General features: G+C 41.0%; 1 protein-coding gene across 6 annotated transcripts in view; it reads left to right on the forward strand.

Moving 5' to 3' along the window:
- The first annotated feature begins 6764 nt into the window (after positions 1-6764).
- Positions 6765-18975, forward strand: part of Paip2 (poly(A) binding protein interacting protein 2) — a 19621-nt gene continuing 7410 nt past the window's right edge. Inside the window, exons 1-4 of one of the 6 annotated variants that reach the window (XM_031365360.1) lie at positions 6779-6901; positions 8206-8278; positions 10060-10229; positions 17532-17612. The gene's annotated coding sequence lies outside the window, so the exon portion shown is untranslated. Of the gene's footprint in view, positions 6902-7346; positions 7466-8205; positions 8279-10059; positions 10230-17531; positions 17613-18975 lie in introns of those variants that run through there. The other 5 variants (XM_031365362.1, XM_031365359.1, XM_031365358.1 and 2 more) reach the window with 5 other exon arrangements.

Here is an 18975-nt window from a genome sequence, read left to right on the forward strand (position 1 = left end):
ATCTGTGTTTACTTGTAACTCTCTCTGGTTATATACTGCTTATATCTGTGGATTCAAGTTACTGAAGTGAATACCAATAAAAAAAAAAAAAACCTAGGCCATGTTGATTGGTTGGTTAAACGTTTGGAATGTTAACCAAAATATTTGTCCGTTGTGGCTTTTTATTCACTGTTAAATTTTTATGCATGCTTTAACAAATTATTCTTAAGTCTATATTGGTGTTCTAAAAACTACTAAAGATTTTGGTCTTGTGCTGACGGATTTCTTGTTCTTGTTACATAACTAAAAATGAGACTTTTTTTCTTTAACCTTACAGTTTTAAATACTGGGGATAAAGAAATTGCAAAAGTTCAAATTCAGAGATATCTGTGCCTTTAACAATAGAATTGAAAATAACATTGGAAAAATTTATCTGTTGCTGCTTCAAAATCAAGAAGGAATGTCTGGTGTGTTGAGTAATAAGAAGACCCAAAAACATCTTTAATTTAAATCAATGACAAACTCTCTGACCTAGTTGCATTAAAATTACATTTTAGCGGGCAGTGGTGGCACACGCCTTTAATCCCAGCACTTGAGAGGCAGAGGCAGGTGGATTTCTGAGTTTCAAGTCAGCCTTGTCTACAGAGTGAGTTCCAGGACAGCCAGGCCTACACAGAGAAACCCTGTCTTAAAAAACAAATATATATATATTTACATTTAATCTTTTTAACATATTGTTGGGTAAAATTTTAGTAACGTGCACAAAAAAATCCTTGCCAATATTCAGTTTAATTTTAGCTGTTACTAATTATGTACTTTTGTTTGTTCTGGCTTTTTTTTTTTAAATCTTAACAGCAACTAAAAAAAAAAAAAACTGTGGATAGGGCCAGGCATTGTGTCCTATATCTTTATTCCCAGCACTTATGAGGCAGGGGCAGGTTTGCCTTTGAATTGGAAAGACTCCTGGTCTATATAGAGTTCCAGGCCACTCAAGGCTACATTATAAAACCTTGTCTCAAAAGCAAACACATGGGGAGAAAAACAAACACATTGTGCATATACACATGGAAACATGATATCCACCAGCATTGATAGTTTATGTTGTATGACCTATTGTGTGGATTTAGTAACTTGAGGAACACTTTGAACAGTTTAACTTGATTTATGGCTTTAAGCAGTCAGATTTTATCAGGATGATGGTGGTTTAGGCAGTTGAGTAGATCTGTGTGACTGAAAGTTCCAGGACAGCTAGGGCTCTTAAACAGAGAATCCCTATCTTGAAAAACAAAAACAACCAAAAAAAACAAAAAAAGAAGTCATGTCCCATTTTGTTTTGATAGTAGTTTTGATGGTGTTTAGTTCTTTTGTTTTGTAAATAAGCTACTTGTGAGGAATCAGTAGCACTATTTTTAGATTGTTTGAAATGAGGTTTCTTTTTATAACCTCAACTGTCCTGGAATTGGCTCTAAACCAGGTTGGCCTGGAACTCACAGATATCCACCCCAGTGCTGGAGTTAAAGACATTTCTACCACTGCTCAACTTGAAAATGTTTTTTTAATTTTGAGATGCCTGTAAATGCAGCTCATTTTGATTTGGCAAAGGACTATATAGAGTTCACAAAGCCTCATATGTCAGGAGTATACTGCTAATAATCCCAGAACTCAGAAAATGCGGACAAGATCAGAAGTTTAAGGTCATCATCTGGCAACACAAGGAGTTGAATGCAGTCTGGAATGCAGATCCTGTTTTGCTACTATTTAAACTTAGAATCCTACCCAAACTTCTGTAAATCTGGTCACATGCCTGCTTCCCCCAGATCTAGTTTATGTCTATAGAAGAATTATTTGTTTTTACATCTGCTATAATGTTGAACATATTTCCTGCTATTTCAGCCTTTAGTCTTATTATTTTACAAATGTAAGTGAAGGTTTTAAGAGATGCATTGAGTTTATTCTACAATCCCTTTTTATTCATTGCTAGGAAGCTTGAGTTCTCATAGTGTTGTTCCTGTTGATATTTGTGGTACTTGTATATCTCAGAAGTCAATTTTGTTTTGTGCAGTAATTCAGCCCACTCTGGTACTTCAGAGTACAAAGTTTGTTTTTGAGATGTCACCTTTGGCGAGAGTACAAAGTTAAGCTTCAATTTGATCCCAGCATGAGTGGTGTAGATGGTCCGGGGGTAAGAGGAATTTCTAGCTATAGCATATGCCACCGACACTTCTTATGTGAGAATATGGACACATGTACCTTTGTGGAGATCAGAGGAAAACTTTCTGGGATTATTTGTCTCCTGTTCATTCCTCAGATCAAACTCAAGCTTTCAGACTTATATATGGCAAGTGTATTTAGTCACTGAGTATTAATGGCCCTCTTAAGATTTATTTGTTCATTTACTTATTTGCTTTTTCCAGGCAAATTCTCACTATGTAGCTGGACCTTATGTATTCCAGGCTGACTTCCAAAGCAGAGGCCTGTGTCTGCCTCCCAAGTACTGATATTAAAGGCATGCATGACTATACTAGGCTTCTAAGATTTTTAAGATTATTCACTATCTAGAAGGATGAGATTTCCTTTCCACCCTCCTCCCCTCCCTTTTTTTCTTACGAGTGTTTTGTAGTTGCAATGCTAGAGATTCAACCAAAGGGCTTGAGAGTAATGAATAAAAGCACTCAACCATTGAGCTGTGTCTTCAATCTTTTGAATGTTACATTTATATTGATGTGACAAATAAGAAAATTGAAACGTTTAACTGTTAAGCATTTTTCACAGTAAAGTTTTGGAAGTTAAAAAATGTGCAGACAAGATGGATGTGGTGTGGCATGCCTTCAGTCCAGTGCTGGGAGGCAGAGGCAAGGGAATCCTTAAGCTTGAAGCTTGCCTGGACTACAGCCAGGACAGTCAGAGCTAAATAGAAACTTCACATTTGGAGGAGAAGGGATTCTAGGCTGGTATCTGGATTGAAAAACATGATGCCCTTCATTTAGAATGTATCATAGACTTTTTTCTATTAAGGTTTAAGGCCTATGACACTACCACCCATGAAAATTTTTAAATGGAAGGATTTTTTACACTCTAAATTAGATTTGACTATAAATACAAATTCCCAGCTGCTACCTACCTACTAAGTTATGAATTGACCTCTATTTTAGATGTGTGTCCCAGACTGGAAGTATAGAGCTGTCTTAAAATTCTTGCTTAGAATGTTCAGTCCTTGGTACTTGGAAACGTGTTCGAGTCTTTGAGAGCCACCTAAGTTGTATTGTAATGCCATGTGAACCCATGGAAGAGATTGCAGTTCAAATACTTATTAATGTAATGACCTATGAGGTTAAATGTAACTTCTAATTTTCTGGTGATCATAGGTATCTGACCCATCTTTTTCATCAACAACTGAGCTGTAGAAAGCCAAGGCAAAATGGAGACATTAACTGTTCTGTCTTTTTTTTTTCCAAGACAGGGTTTTTCTCTGTGTAGCCCTGGCTGTCCTGGAACTCACTCTGTAGACCAGGCTGGCCTCAAACTCAGAGATCCGCCTGCCTCTGCCTCCCAAGTGCTGGAATTAAAGGCTTGCACCAACGCTGCCTGGCTCAACTGTTTCATTTTACAATATTGCACACATCATTTGTCATCACCTATCTATGCTATTATTCAAACTTGTTGAAACTATACATAAATACCGATGTGTAAATCTCTTCTAGGAAAAAACGCTACAGAATTACCCACCACTTAAGTGATTCAAATGCTGACACTCTCATCCAAAAACTTCAATTAGAGGGACATGGGTCATTTGGAAGGCTGAGGCATGGGAACCATTACTAGAAATTTAGTAAGCCACCTACCTATCAAGAACCTTGTTTCCAAAAAATGCACTGAATAATGTAATCCTTAAGTTATTCAGAGATAGGCTTACTGACTTTAGTGGTGGGTTTTAGGGTGTATTGCCCAACTTTCATAGGTTAAAAATAAGAATACTTAGGCTCTTTTACCCTTTTTGAAACAAGGTTTTTGTTTGGGGTGTTTTGAGACTGGTCTGGAGCTCACTTTGTAACCTAATCTAGCTTCAACTCACAGAAACCTTTCTCTTGAGTACTGGGCTTAAAGGTATGTTGATAGTATCTCTGGCAGGGGGTTGGGGATATTGTGTGGCTCAGGCCATCCATGTGTAGCTGAGGATATTAAACTTGACCTAAACGGTGATCCTGCTTCTACCCTCCCAAATGTTAGTGTTTGCCACCATGCCCCATCCAGGTTGAGACTATGGTAGACAATCAACTAAGCTACATCCTTTCTCCAGCTTTTTCAATTTTAAAGCAAAATTTGTCATGTACTTCTGATTTTAGACAAGCATGCTTAAATTGGGTGTTTTTGTGAGATACTGCAGATTTAACCCAGGACCTTACGTGTCTTAGGCACACATTGAACTACTAAGTTATACCTCTGGCCCTGGTTTTTGCTTTGAGACCGGTCTCACTAAATTGCCAAGTAGTCCTTAGTAACTCATGACCCTCTGCGGCCAGTTTTAGATATTGAGCTCTAATAGAGCATGCTAAGCAAACACTTAAGATAACTTTTTGCTTTTTGTTTTGGTCTTTAAGTGTCAGAGTTGGCCATGCATTTGCAGTGTAGTCAAAGTAGGCCTGAGTTTTATGGTTTGTTTTTTTTTGTTTTGTTTTGTTTTTGTTTTTGTTTTTTGCTTTTTGTTTGTTTGTTTGTTTTTTCGTGACAGGGTTTCTCTGTGTAGCCCTGGCATTCCTGGAACTCATTCTGTAGACCACACTGGCCTCGAACTCAGAAATCTGCCTGCCTCTTCCAAGTGCTGGGATTAAAGGTGTGTACCATCACTGCCCGGCGAGTTTTGTGTTCTTTTGCCTCCAGAACTTCTAGACATGTGCCATTAGGTTTGCCTTCTAAGTGTTAGGAGTTTTGGGGTTAGTTAGCCAAATGGGAGGTGCCTCTTACCTATAATCTTACACTCAAGAGATGAAGACAAAAGGATTGCCATGAGTTTACAATGAACATGGGTTACAGGGTTTTTTCCCTCTTTTCAGGGGACTATAGAGATGACTCGGGGTCAGTTCCCAGAAACCCCATGGAGGCTCATGACCAGCTTTTAAATCCATTGCTAAGGTTCCCACACAGATTTGGCAAATATATAGACATACACATTTTGTTATAGGTAGCTCAATTACAGAATATGTAAAAATGTCGGTTTCTGTTCTTTCTACCTTGTTTTCTGAGGACCAAGGTTAGAGTTGCACACCACTACTATAGTCTGCACACCACTACTAGGGACTATCAGCATCCTGTGGATAAATCTTAACAATCTTCCTCTCAAAACTATATGCCTGCTCAGCAGCAACAAAGTCAAATTTTCCCTTACAGTTGGCTATAATTGTGGGACTTCAGTGTAGTGGTTTGTTCACTTCCTTGCAGATGAGAGGTTAAGATGAGAACAGTTTAGTATGCAGTTCTATAAATGTAGGTAGGGTAGTTGAACTATGACCCATGTTAATTTCTGTGAGACTTTAACTGGCTAGAAATAAAAGGGAAGGAGTAGCTCGCACATCCTATCTATCGCCAAGATTGTCCCAGGGTAAAAATGCTATCTGAAGGGTAGTGAAGACAAAACGGCAAAATACACAGACACACCAGAAGAGGGCATCATATCATTACAGATGGTCATGAGCATTCATGTGGCTGCTGAGAATTGAATTCAGGACCTCTGGAAGAGCAGTCAGTGTTCCTAACTGCTGAGACATCTCTCCAGCCCCAAATGTAGTTTTCTAAGGATTAAAATTTTGTTTCCAAGTTCATAATTCCAGTATCAGAGGAAAGATTTAATGGGGTTCATATGTCCTCTTAAAAATATACCCAGATAATTTCTCACACATCTTTACCTTGCTTAGTGTTACTAGACAGATCTTAGAACTAACCAGTGTTGATAGCATGGAAATGTGGCTAAGAGCATATGGCCACTATGCTGAAGCATAGTGGGGTTTGGGGATGGCTTGGTTGGTTGATTTGCTATGGCATGTATGGGTATCAGAGACAAATCTGTGCAGTTTGTGCTCTCTCCGACGTTAATGTCCTAGTAGTGGAACTCGGGTCACAAAGCTCACACACTGCAAGCGTTTTTACCCACTAAGACATCTTGCTGGCCTTTTTTCCTTTTCCTTTGGACAAGATCTGTCACAAAAAGATAATCTTGTATTCCTGCTTCTGCTTCACCAAAGTACTGAAATTGCTGGTGTGGAAATTCTTTGTCTTGCTTGGCAAGTTTCCTGTCTTGGTTATAAAGAGGCTCTGCAGGCTGCATAGGAACTACCCGCTGGTATTTTGCCAGTGTGTGAATCGAGTGCTTGTGGATCTGCTGTATGCCTCTGATTTTACTTTTTTTTTTTTTTTTTTTTTTTTTTTTTTTTTTTTTTTTTTTTTTTTTTTTTGCTTATGTCTGGATCTCAATGACAGTTCATAGTTCGTTCTTTCAGTGTGTGTATTTAGAGTCATTTGGATGTTCTTTTTGGTGTATATACTTGAAGCCATATATGCATACCTTACTTCCCAGCTCCCATATCCACAGAATCACATCAGTCTGGTGTGGCTTGGCGAATCAACAGGACTAGAAAAACCCGAGGTTGGTCTTTGCTCCTGAAGAAGAAAGAGCCCAACACAGAGCAGACCTTTGCAGTCGCGTTCTCTCTTGCGCCCTCTATTGGCCTAGCCGGGAGGCGAAGACAGAATGGGTGGGCGGGGCCGGCGGTGACGGAAGTGAAGTCACTTCCGGGCAGGGGTGTTTGTTTGGACTGGAGAAGGGAGGCGGCGGGCAAAGCGCACGTCGAGCGGGGGAGCGGCGCTGCCTGTGGAGATCCGCGGAGGCCGACAGGATTCGTTGGCTACCGTCCCCGCTGCCGTGCACTGGGTGAGGGGTCCTGTCACACGGGCCGTTGTGAGGGCGTGGCGGCCCCAGCGGTCGAGAGGCCGCAGTCGGAGAAGGCTGAAGGGGGTGAAAGGGCCGCCTAGGCTGTGGGCCTTCGAGCAGGGTTTGACCTCGGTTGTTCCTGGCCCATTGCTGCCGAGTTTGAGGGATGAGCCGGGGCAGGCTCCATCTATCTTCGATAAGGCCGTCGCTCATTTTTCTCATTTCATTATGATTTCGATTGCACAGTCAGCCCTCTATCCGGGTCTTTTGTGGCGCGCGAGTGTTGCTGGGATAGCACTTTCTTGCGTTCTTCAGTCTTTTTTTTTTTTCTTTTTCTTTTTTTCTTTTTTTGCCCCGTTCAGTGCCTTTTCCCCTGCGCCCCGCTTCCCCCCCACCTCCCCTTTGCCACTTGGGCAACAAAGCTCATTGTTTCTACCCACTCTGCGCCTGCGCGTCGCCACGCGCTGCCCCTGCTGCTGCGCCTGCGCGGTTCTGCCGAGGTTGGGATTGGGGGAGTAAGGGGACTGGCAAGCTGGCGGTGTCCCAGGGGAGCACTCTATAACGGTCGAACGGCTTGTATCTTTTTCAGCCTTTTCCATTTCTTCATCCCGATCCCTTTATTTTAAGCTTTATCACGTCCTCCAGATAGGGCCGTTGTTTGGGAGCACTGGAAACACGCAAGCAAGGCTTTAGCTAGATAAGGCCCATTCAGTTCTTACGATTTGATACTGGTCTTTTTACCTTTCGTTAGTATATGCTTATTCTCCACCACTGTTACCTCAGGGAAAGGAAAGAGGGTAGGATAGTAGGACTTCTGGTGAGGTTAATTTTTTTAAAAGGTATTGCAGCAGCCTGAGGTAGTTTTCTAATATGTGCTAAAAGACTTGGTTTATCTTATTTTCCTTGATTTTGCAGCCCCAAACCCTACAACGAATTTGGTTTTCAGTTTACTAACAGCCTTTGGCTCTCATTTCAGTAAACGTTCATTTTCGGTGTGCTGGCTGAGCGTTTCTTGTATCAAGGTAGCACGTTTTTCACACATCTCTTTGAGCAGTTGATAGGTGTTGGTTTATTAAGTAGCGTCTGAAATTTCAGCTGTAGGTTGTTTCAACTAGAAAAAAGGCCTATGCAAGGACTTCATTGAGATCTAGTACTTGCTGTTCAGTGCTTCCGGTTTGTGAATGACAGATGTTGAGAACAGTCTCTTTGAGTTACTGACCTTGAACAAAACCATTCTCACAAATATGTATCGCAAAGATAGGTAACTTTCAAAAAAATTATACCCTATTTATCTGTTTCTTTAGGGGATGGGGGGAATGGCGATTCATTGTAATGGTTAAAGGCTGTGCATATTGGTCCTTGAGAACTCAAACTGAGGTAGGTTATTTCTATCCTCTTTGAGTATAAACCAAGTAAGTTTATACCAAGTTTTCCCTCCAGTAAACAATAAATCTTATTCAGGTTTATCACTTTATAACCCTAGATAGTGTTGCCTTCATTTTAATAGAAATTACACCATGTGTACTGTTAACAATTTAATGGGTATTATGGAACTTGAAGGAGTATAGGAGTACAGCCACCTTTTGGGCTTTCACATCTTTTTGTAAAGTATTTCCATATAACATCGTGTGAAATGGAACAGGTTTCTTCTTACCTATTTTAAAGTTGAGAAGACAAGAAGACAGGGACTTGACAGATTATTTGGCAAGCATGTGTCATTTAATAATGCTAGACATTGTTCTAAGTACATTTATAAATATTAAACTATATGTGGTGGCTGGACTCTGTGAAACTCAGCACTCCTGTGGCTGTTGAAAATTGAAACATAGGGCCTAATGTGGCAAATACCTATGATCCCAGTACTCAGTAGGCAGAGGCAGATCTCTGAGATCAAGTCCAAGCATAGGTACATAGTGAGATGGGGGGTGGGTATGGCAAGCTCAACTAAAGAACTAAAAAATTCTAGTTAGAATGACTTTAATTGGTACCATTGTACATGGTCAGCTGCCTGAAGGGTTTGAATTTTAATACCTGGTTGCATAAACTAGTGTTTCTGATACAGTTCACCTTTTGATTAAAATGGTGAATGGTGAGCCATCCTTACTTTTACCAGATAACCTTTATAACATTAGACATGAGTGTTATAAACATTAGGGTTTTAAATTTTTTGTTGTTGTTGTAGTGCAACAACTAACATTTCCAACCCTTTTATAAACTGATCAGACTGCCTACCTCTCTGCTTCCTTAGTAGCTAGGACTTTTCAGGTCTTGCCACCACACTGGCAGGTCCTAGCCATTGATCAGGATTTTTCTGTGACATTGTTTCACTCCTACAGGTAGAAGGCCTGTGCTTTTTAGCTTGTACCTTCCTTTAGAGGCTTAATTGTTCTAAATGATTAACTGAGTTTGATTAGTTCATGTTTATAATCCTAGCACTTAGGAGGTTGAGGCAAGAGAATTACCCCAAGTTTGAGGCCATTCTGGGTTACAGTGTGAGACTGTCTCAAAAAAAAGTAAATAGAGGAGGCAGAAGCGGGTGGGGTCTGTGAGTTTGAGACCAGACTAGTCTACATAGCAAGTTACAGACAAGCCAGGGAGACATTGTGAGCCCCTGTCAAATAAGTAAACACCAGTGCTGTGTTGCTGTGATCCCAGCACTTGAGAAGTAGAGGCAGAGGTTCAAGGAGTTGAAGGCTGCTCTTGTTTTACAAGTTCTGTTTGGGGGGAAAAAAGACTGAAGATGTGACTCAGCTGTTAAGAGTTGCTCTTACAGAAGACCCAGATTCTCATCATCATTACAGTGGCTCACAAGCGTCTGTAACTTCAGTTCCAAAGTCTCTGTTGCTCGCTTCTGACTCCCTAAGGCACTGAGCACACATGGATGTACATAAGTACCTGGAGGCAAAGCACACATACAAAATTAAATAATTGGGGGCTGGAGAGATGGCTCAGCGGCTAAGGGCACTGATTGCTCTTCCGAAGGTCCTGAGTTCAAATCCCAGCAACCACATGGTGGCTCACAACCATCCGTAATGAGATCTGATGCCCTCTTCTGGTGTGTCTGACGACAGCTACAGTGTATTTACATATGATAAATAAATAAACCTTAAAAAAATAGCTATTTAAAAAAAAATTAAATAATCTTTTTTTAAAAAAAGACTTTTTAGATTATGCCTATGAGTGTGTCTACACATGCCTGCTACGAAGATCAGAGGGTGGAGTAGGATCCTGGAACCAGAGCTCACAGTAGTTGTGAGCTACCATGTGGGTGCTAGGAATGGAAACACTACAAGTGCTCTCAGCTGCTGAACCACCTCTTCAGCCCTAGGTACTTAAACTATTACCCATTTTACATGTGAGGAAGGTGGGGTTCAGATTAAATAGCTTATTACACAGCTAGTAAGAATAAAACAGACTAATGATGAAACAGGTTTGTTGTTGGTTTAATCTTTTGAGCCAGACTCACTATATAACCCTGACTAGCCTGGATCTGCCTTTTGGGTGCTGGGATCAAAGGCATGCTCCATCTAGCACTGTCTACCTAACCTGTAGCTACTCCCGCTTGCTTGCTTGTCTCCCCCACCAACCCCCATTTTGAAAATAAGTCTTGGCTATATACATAGAATATACTGTGTATACATGACTTTTTAAAGATTATATTTTATGTATATGTATATTTATCTTATGTGTATGGTTATGTTGTCTGCATCAGATGCCATTACAGATGGTTGTAGTTGCTGGAAATTGAACTCAGGACCTCTGGAAAAGCAACCAGTGCTCTTGAGCCATTTCTGCAGACCCCCACCTCCAACCCCACTCCCACTCCCGACCTAACCTTTAAAACTCCAGATTCTACCATTTCAGTCTCCCCTCTCCCCAAAGTACTAACGTTACAGGTGTGCTTCACTATGTCTGGCTCTTAGGGTGCTCTTGTAAATACTTCCTTGTAGTGTCAAACATTATGACAGAAATTTAATGCTTCCCCAAAAGGACTAATGAAAATAGTTTTCTCTTGTGGATTTTGTTTTGTTTTTGAGACAAGGTCTTATTGCATATCCCAGACTAGCCTAGAACTTAATATGGCCTCAAACTCAGGGCTTTTCTACTTCAACTCCTTGAGTACTAGAATTAGAGACAGGCATCACCATGCCTGGTAGAATATTTATTTTTATTTAACACCTGAAGAGACTGGTAGACTAATAAAAAAGAGTGCATGTTGGGGTTGGGGGTAAAATAGAGTGCACCTAAAGCTAAGGAGTCACAGAAGAAAAATTAATGCCTTTCAAGGCAAATTAATGAAACAGAAGATAATTCTATTTGAATTTTAATGAAAATTCTTAAGAGCTGAAATTAGTGGAGAAAGATAATAAAACCATATTTTAAGTTTTTGTGTTTTTGTAAGTTTTAATAGCACTATAAAAGGACACTGCTGGAAAATAATATGTAAGGAATTTCAGGTAGGAACAAAGAGATCATAAAGTGACAATAAGCTCCTAAATTGTACTGGTTGGCTGGTTTCTAAGCAGCATTAATTGAAAAAATTAATCTTAACAAAAATCTAGTAAAATTTATAAATCTGGGGCTGGAGAGATGGCTCAGCTCTTAAGAGCATTGTCTACTCTTCAGAGGTCCTGAGTTCAGTTCCCAGCAACCATATAGTGGCTCACAACCATTTGTAATGGAATCTCATGCCCTCTTCTGGTGTGTCTCAAGATTGTGACTGTGTACTCAAATAAAGTAAATAAAAATCTTTATTTAAAAATATTTCTAAATCTAAATTTTAAAATATAACCATCTTCTCTTCTCCTACCTTATGTAACATGGGAATAAGTTCTCTAGATTTGGCGGGGCAGTGGTGGCGCACGCCTTTAGTCCCAGCACTTGGGAGGCAGAGGCAGGCGGATTTCTGAGTTCGAGGCCAGCCAGATGTACAGAGTGAGTACTAGGACAGCCAGGGCTACACAGAGAAGTCCTGTCTCGAAACCCCTCCCCCCCCCAAAAAAAAATTTTTTTTTTCTCTAGGTTCCTAGTCAGCCCCACCCCTGTTGGTTACTTATTTTTGTGGTGCTGGAGATTTAGAACCCTGAAATAGCGAACCCTCTAACACTGGGCTATATTCCCAACCCAGTGGACCTCCTCTTTCTTTTTTTCTTTCTTTTTTTTTTTTTGTTTGTTTTTTTTGTTTTTTGTTTGTTTGTTTGTTCGTTATTTATGTTATGCGTATGCATACACTGTAGCTGTATAGATGGCCGTGAACTATCGTGTGTGGCTGCTGGGAATTGAACTTAGGACCTCTGCCGGCCCCACTCACTCTGGCATAATTCACTGTAGCTGTCTTCAGACGCACCAGAAGAGAGCGTCAGATCTTATTAAGGGTGGTTGTGAGCCACCATGTGGTTGCTGGGATCTGAACTCAGGACCTTACCCACTGAGCCATCTCGCCAGCCCCCCCCCCTTTTTTTTAATAATAAAATTTCAAAATTTATCTTGATAGCTGTTTCATCTTATGCAGGCTAGCCTTGAACTCATGCTATATCTGATCTTCCTGCCTCTGCCTCTTGAGTAGCTGAGATTACAGGCATGAGGTACTTACTATGCCTGTCTGTCTGTCCAGTATTCATGAGAGGGAAAAAAAATACTGAGTTCAAGACCAGCCTGGTCTACAGAATGAGTTCTAGGACAGCCAGGACTCTACAGAGAAACCCTGTCTCGAAAAACAAACATACAAAAGAGAGGGGGAGGGGGGAGGGAAGGAGGAAGGAAGGGAGAAAATACTCTTAAATTAAAGTTAGAACAGGGAGCTGGAGAGTTAACTCTCTGACTGTTCTTTCATGGTACCCAGGTGTGATTCCTAGAACCACATCATGGCTCATAACTATTTATAACTTCAGTTTCAGGAGATCCAATTCCCTTTTCTGCGGGCACCATGCATGTGTATGGTGCACAGACATACACTAGAACAGAACGTGTGTGTGTGTGTGTGTGTGTGTGTGTGTGTGTGTGTGTGTGTGTGTGTAAAATGAGAAGAAAATAAACAATCTGCCTTCCAGGAGCCCTGCATCTTCACTTCTTTAGAAGTCCAGCTTCTTATGGACTAGGAATGCATCCTGATTGCTGTTGGCAGTAATGATCCTGGCATCTATGGTAGGAAATGCTGCTCTTCCCTTGCTCCAAGGGCTATGTGAGTTGTTGCCAGGGTTATGTCTCCAAAGAGGCATGCAGCAAGTATAGTTTGTTGTGATTCTCTCAGCCTACATAGAAGTAGAACAACATATACAAGCATCAGATGTTTTTGTGTGTGCACATCCGTGACCCATTCCTTTTCTGTTAGTAGATGTGAATGGCGATAAACTCATGTACATTAAATTAATAGTAAAATTAAAATGTATCAAGAGAAGATAATATAAGAAACAAGGATGAATGTCAAGCTTGGTGAGGCTTGTCATGTCAGTTAATGTGAAGGTCAAAGAGGAGAGTCTGTAGTTTGCAGGCAGCCTAATTTACAAAGACTTAAAGGCCTGGAAATAGATGGCATATGGTTTGGAGCACTCATTGGTCTTTCAGAGGACTTTAGTTTGGTTCCCAGCAGCCAAAGAATCTGATGCCCTTTTCTGACTTCCACAGGCTCTGAAAGAGCTATCAAGGGCTGTAAACCAATGGAAGAGTGCTTAGCTAGCAGAAATGAGGCCTTGAGTTTCATTCCCCAGTACTACAAATAAAGAAAAGTAAATGGCGAACAATGAACCTGGTAAAATAAAAATGGTAATATGAATTGTTAAGTAGTCAAAAAATTGTTTCAAAGATACATACTAGGGCACTTGGGAGAGCTGGCCCTGCCATTGGTCTGCCCTGAGGTGTGGTCTGTACCCCCATCCCAAACCCCTCTCCACCCCTCTCCACCTTGGGCAAGCAGAAAAGGTAGTCCTGCCTCTTACCAACTACAGCATTGGATGAGCTAGCTGGGCCACTGCTGGAGCTGGTGGGCTGACCAACTCAGCTAACATCCAGGCCAGATCCAGGGCTTTGGGTTAGGAGCTTTCATCTATGCCATCTATGAACTGCTTGCTGGAACTGGTCCTGTAGATCCAAAGCTGCAGGGTCTCCACAGAGCAACAACAGGATATAGGAGAGGAGTCCCTGTGAAGATTCCAATATTGATAGTATAGCAGAAACCTGAGGCCTCAAACCAAACCACTGACTGACTACTGTGAAGATTTGCAAGTAGACAAAGTGGTATATATTCTATGTGACACACTACAGCTTCAACAAGGTGGTTTGAGTCTGTGTGTGTGCGCGCATGCGTGTGCTTTTGAGGAGAGGTTACAAGAGCAGAGGACGGAAAAGGAGTGATAGGGAGATGAGTGGGATTGGGGTACATGATGTGAAATTCACAAAGAATGAATAAAAAATTAAAAATAAAAACAAGGGACTGGAGAGATGGCCCCAGTTAAGAGGATGTGCAGCTCTTGCAGGCCACCAGAGTTTCAGCACTCATCAGGTGACTCACAATGCCTATAAACTCCAGATCCAGGTGATACAGTGCACTCTTCTAGCCTCTGTAGGCACCTGCACTTACACATACACCTACTGAAAATACAAGAAAAAATACTGTATGCTAGCTGGTTGTGGTAACAAAGGCCTATAACCTCAGTATTCGGGAGGCAGAGGCAGGAGGATCGTGAGATCAGGGATTGCCTAGGTTATATAAAGAGACCCTATCTAATTTCTCCACTCTCAATAAAAGAACTGAGTACATGTTTGGTAGAACAGGATTTTCCTAGCTTGTGTTCTGATGCCCTGGGTATAGTCCCCAACACAAATAAAAGAAAAACAGTTTAACCCATAGGAAAATAAACATCATGGGCAAAATATTTAAGGGCATCTAAAAAGGTAAGAAAATTAAACATGGAATTAGAATGGAAAATATAACCAAACATCAGTCATCAAAAAGTTTTAAAAGAATAAAAAATAAAATAAAAAAAACACTCAATAGTGGTGGCACACGCCTTGGGAGGCAGAGGCAGGCTGATTTCTGAGTTCGAGGCTAGCCTGGTCTACACAGAGAAACCCTGTCTCAAAAACAAAACAAAAAAAATTTGTGCCACCATACCTGGCGCAAAAAAAAAAAAAAAAATTATTTTTAGGATTTTATTAAGAAAAACTTAGCAGCCGGGCAGTGGTGGTGCACGCCTTTAATCCCAGCACTTGGGAGGCAGAGGCAGGCAGATTTCTGAGTTCGGGGCCAGCCTGGTCTATAGAGTGAGTTCCAGGACAACCAGGGCTATACAGAGAAACCCTGTCTTGAAAAAAAAAAACAAAAAAAGTTTCCAGACAGGTTTTCTCAGTGTAGCTCTGGCTGTCTTAGAACTTGTTTTTGTTTGTTTTGGGGGGAATTAAAGACAGGATTTTTCTTTGTAGTCCTCCTGTCCTGGAACTCTAAACCAGCCTCACAGAGGCCTGCTTGCCTCTACCTCCTAGGTGCTAGCATTAAAGGTGTGGGCCACCACAGACCCTGTCTTTTGTTTTTATTTTTAAAATTTGTATGTCTTGGGTAGGTGGGTAGTCTGCAAGTAAGTATGCCTGTGGCACTGTATGTGTGTTGTGCTCAGGAAGTCAAAAGAGAGCAGCTAGTCCCCTGGGACTGGAGTTGTAATTGTGAGTGCTCAAACTAAAAAGACTCTTCCAGTGCTCCTAACCACTGAGCCATATGGCCAATCCCTCCCTGGTTTTTTGGTTTTGTTTTTAAACAAGATCTCACCAGGATGTGGGGCTTTCTGACTATCCTAGACTGACTGACAAGCCCCAGGGATTCATTACCTCAGTGCTGGCATGACAGCATATGCCACCACATTCAGCTTTTTATTTGGGTGCTGGGGATGGAACTTAGGTCCTCATGCTCTCAAATGACAAGCACCTGGCTAGTTTTTTGTTTTTATTTGGGGATTTTGTTTATTTGAGTTGGGCTCTTGCTATGTAACTGTGGCTGATCTGGCACTTGTTATGTAGCACAGACTGGCTATGAACTTATGCCCCTTGACTAAACTTCCTAAGTGTTGAAATTATTATCTTGGTAGTTTTCAGTCAGTGTCTTCCTCAGTAGCCTAGGCTGAGCCTGCTGCTTCACTTGGGCTTTTTCCCTCCAGGAAATGGAGCCAATAGAGGAGGCCAACTAAACTCTCATGCAATAGCCAGCTGTATTCAGAGCCTTAAGTAGACTCAAAAACCTCTGAGGGTTAAGAAAACTCACCTGAGTAAAGTTCTCTTGAGTTCTAGCTGTATACAATCACAAGAATAAGCCACACATTCCATAAATGTTTTTTCCAGAAGCATATAAAGGATAGTCAAAACATTTAATTGAATAACAACAACAAACAATAATGAATAATTTGAAGTAAATTCACTGTCCTACACCTAGGCAGAGCATGAAAATATTTTCCAGGAACAATTCCAAGTTTTAAAGAAACTGAGGTCACAGACTCTTGTTTTCTTGGAGTGTGCTCACAAGCACTCAGAATTCTCACATGACTCCATACCTGGGCATATGGAGGCATACACTTTAATTTCTTAAGCATATACCTAGGAGATAGAATTGCTGGGCCAAATGATAGTCTTTATTTAAACTACTAAAGGCCTGCCCTAATGTTTTATAAAGCAGTTGGTGGCATATTACTTTCCCACACTTGATGAGTGAGGGTTCTGGTTTCTCTACATTCTTACTAAAGCTCTCCTAGAGGGTGTGGTTTGGTGTCTTATTGTGACTTTGGTTTGTATTTCTCTAATGGATGTTAGATTTACTTTAAATGCTGCTATAGACTTTTTTTTTTTTTTAATACAATAACACTGTGGCTCTGGTAGGCCAAGACTCAGCAGAGGAAATCTCTTCCTTTGTTTCCTGAGTACTGGAGTTAAGGTGTGAGCTTTGTTTTTATAAGCCATCTGTGGGTCTTATATATCTGTCTATCTTTATTCAAATCCTTTGCCTGTTTCTATTTGATGGGGGTTAAAATATATTTTGATGAAATGTCCGTCTGTCTCTCCCCCCTCCCCCCATTGCACCATGGTACTAGAGAGTAAACACAGGGCCTCATAATACCACCACCACCACCCACCCACCTACCCCTGCCAAAACAGGGTGGCCCTGGCTGTCCTGGGACTCACTCTGTAGACTAGGGTGGCCTCGAACTCATAGAGATCCACCAGCCTCCACCTTAGTGCGGGGATTAAAGGTGTGCACTACCACCTGAATGCTCTACCACTGAGTATCCCCAACCTGCCAAAAGGGTTTAAGACAGTATCCCATGTAGCCAGGCCTCAACCTTACCGGTGCTGGGATTGATCATGTGTGACACCATGTCTATGTGACATGTCCTCATCTTGGAAGTCGTTGTTGCACCTAATAGTCTGTGTGTGCTTTTCCTAATCCAAACATCTTTCTTGTTTGTATCCTTTTTCAAATGTAGATGTCTTTGTACTTTCTATTTATTACACAGTATATTTCATAAGGTTGCTGTAGATCTCCATCATCTCTTTTCATAATCTTTCGATGTATGGAGGTGAATGCTTTTTCTAGATGGTTTTGGTTTTGGTTTTGGTTTTTTGAGACCGAGTCTCACTGTACCTCCCTGACTAGCCTGGAGCTGCTGTATAGACCAAACTGGCATCCAAGTCACAGAAATCCACCTGACTATCTCCTGAGAGCTAGGAGTAAAAGGTATGTGCTACTGTGCTGGGCTAGGACTCTTGATTTGGTAAACTTATGGGAAACCTAATCTGTATCTACAAGAAAGCCCACAGCATTGTCTCTGTCCCATACCCTTTGAATTACTAAGCCCCTAACATAATTGTTTTCATTAAAAAAAATATCAACTAAATGTCCAACTGATCTTCTTTGCCTTTTTTTTTTTTTTTTTTTTTTTTTTTTTTTTTTTTTTTTTTTTTTTTTTTTTTTTTTTTTTTTTTTTGGTTTTGTTTTGTGTTTTTCGAGACAGGGTTTCTCTGTGTAGCCCTGGCTGTCCTGGAACTCACTCTGTAGACCAGGCTGGCCTGGAACTCAGAAATTCGCCTGCCTCTGCCTCCCAAGAGCTGGGATTAAAGGCATGTGCCACCGCCGCCTGGCTATTCTTTGCCTATTATTAAATTGGGTTTTGGGGGGTTTGTTTTGTTTTGTTTTGTTTTTCTGAGACAAGGTTCTCAGGCTGCCCTGAAACATTCTGTAGACCAGGCTGGTTCAAACTCTGAAATCCACCTGCCTCTGCCTCCCAAGTGCTGGAATTAAAGGCTTGTGCCACCACCATCTGGCACCTATTTTTGCAATTTCAAACTTAACTAGTAAAATAGTAAAGAATCTGAAAGTCCATGTGGTAATTTAGGGACAGATTCAAATCCTCCTGACTTTTCATCCAGAGTATTAGAATTAAACACTCATACCACCAACCTGGCTAGCCTAATTTTTATAGGTAATTATGTAACATTAAGTTATTTACTGGTGAGTAGATTGTGAGAAACTATCAAATGTTAGCAAATGAGTATTGTTGTCTTTGGAATAAAGGAGCTACTGACATCCATTAAGCCCTAAGCATGTTAATAAGCTTGCTTAGGTATTAAATCTTATGGTTGACACTAATTATAATGCATGTAATATCTACCACCTCCAGTCTCAGCTTAAGTCAGATGGCTAGTTTATTTGCCAAACTCTAATTGAAAGAACATTTATTACACTTTCTAGTGTGTATTATAGCATACATCACTGTGCGAGTGCAGGTCAGATACAGGACAGTCCCCCCCCCTAAATACACAAGAGTCATCAAGATTCCATAGGCCTTTCTGGCCTGAAGGATGTTGTATAGTGATGCTCCCTCAACTAAATAAAAAACAACCCACACACACGGGTCTGCACTCAAAACAAAACTTTTTTTTTTTTTTCTGGACAGTGTAAAGGGCTCTTTGTAGCCCTGACTGTCCTGAAACTCTGCCAGTCTGTAGACCAGGCTAGCTTCAAATTCAGAGATCTGCCTGCTTCTGCCTCCCAAGTGCTGGGATTAAAAGCATGCACCACCACAACCAGACTTTTTTTT

Source organism: Mastomys coucha, unplaced genomic scaffold (assembly GCF_008632895.1).
Source record: "Mastomys coucha isolate ucsf_1 unplaced genomic scaffold, UCSF_Mcou_1 pScaffold13, whole genome shotgun sequence".
NCBI classification, from domain to species: domain Eukaryota; kingdom Metazoa; phylum Chordata; class Mammalia; order Rodentia; family Muridae; genus Mastomys; species Mastomys coucha.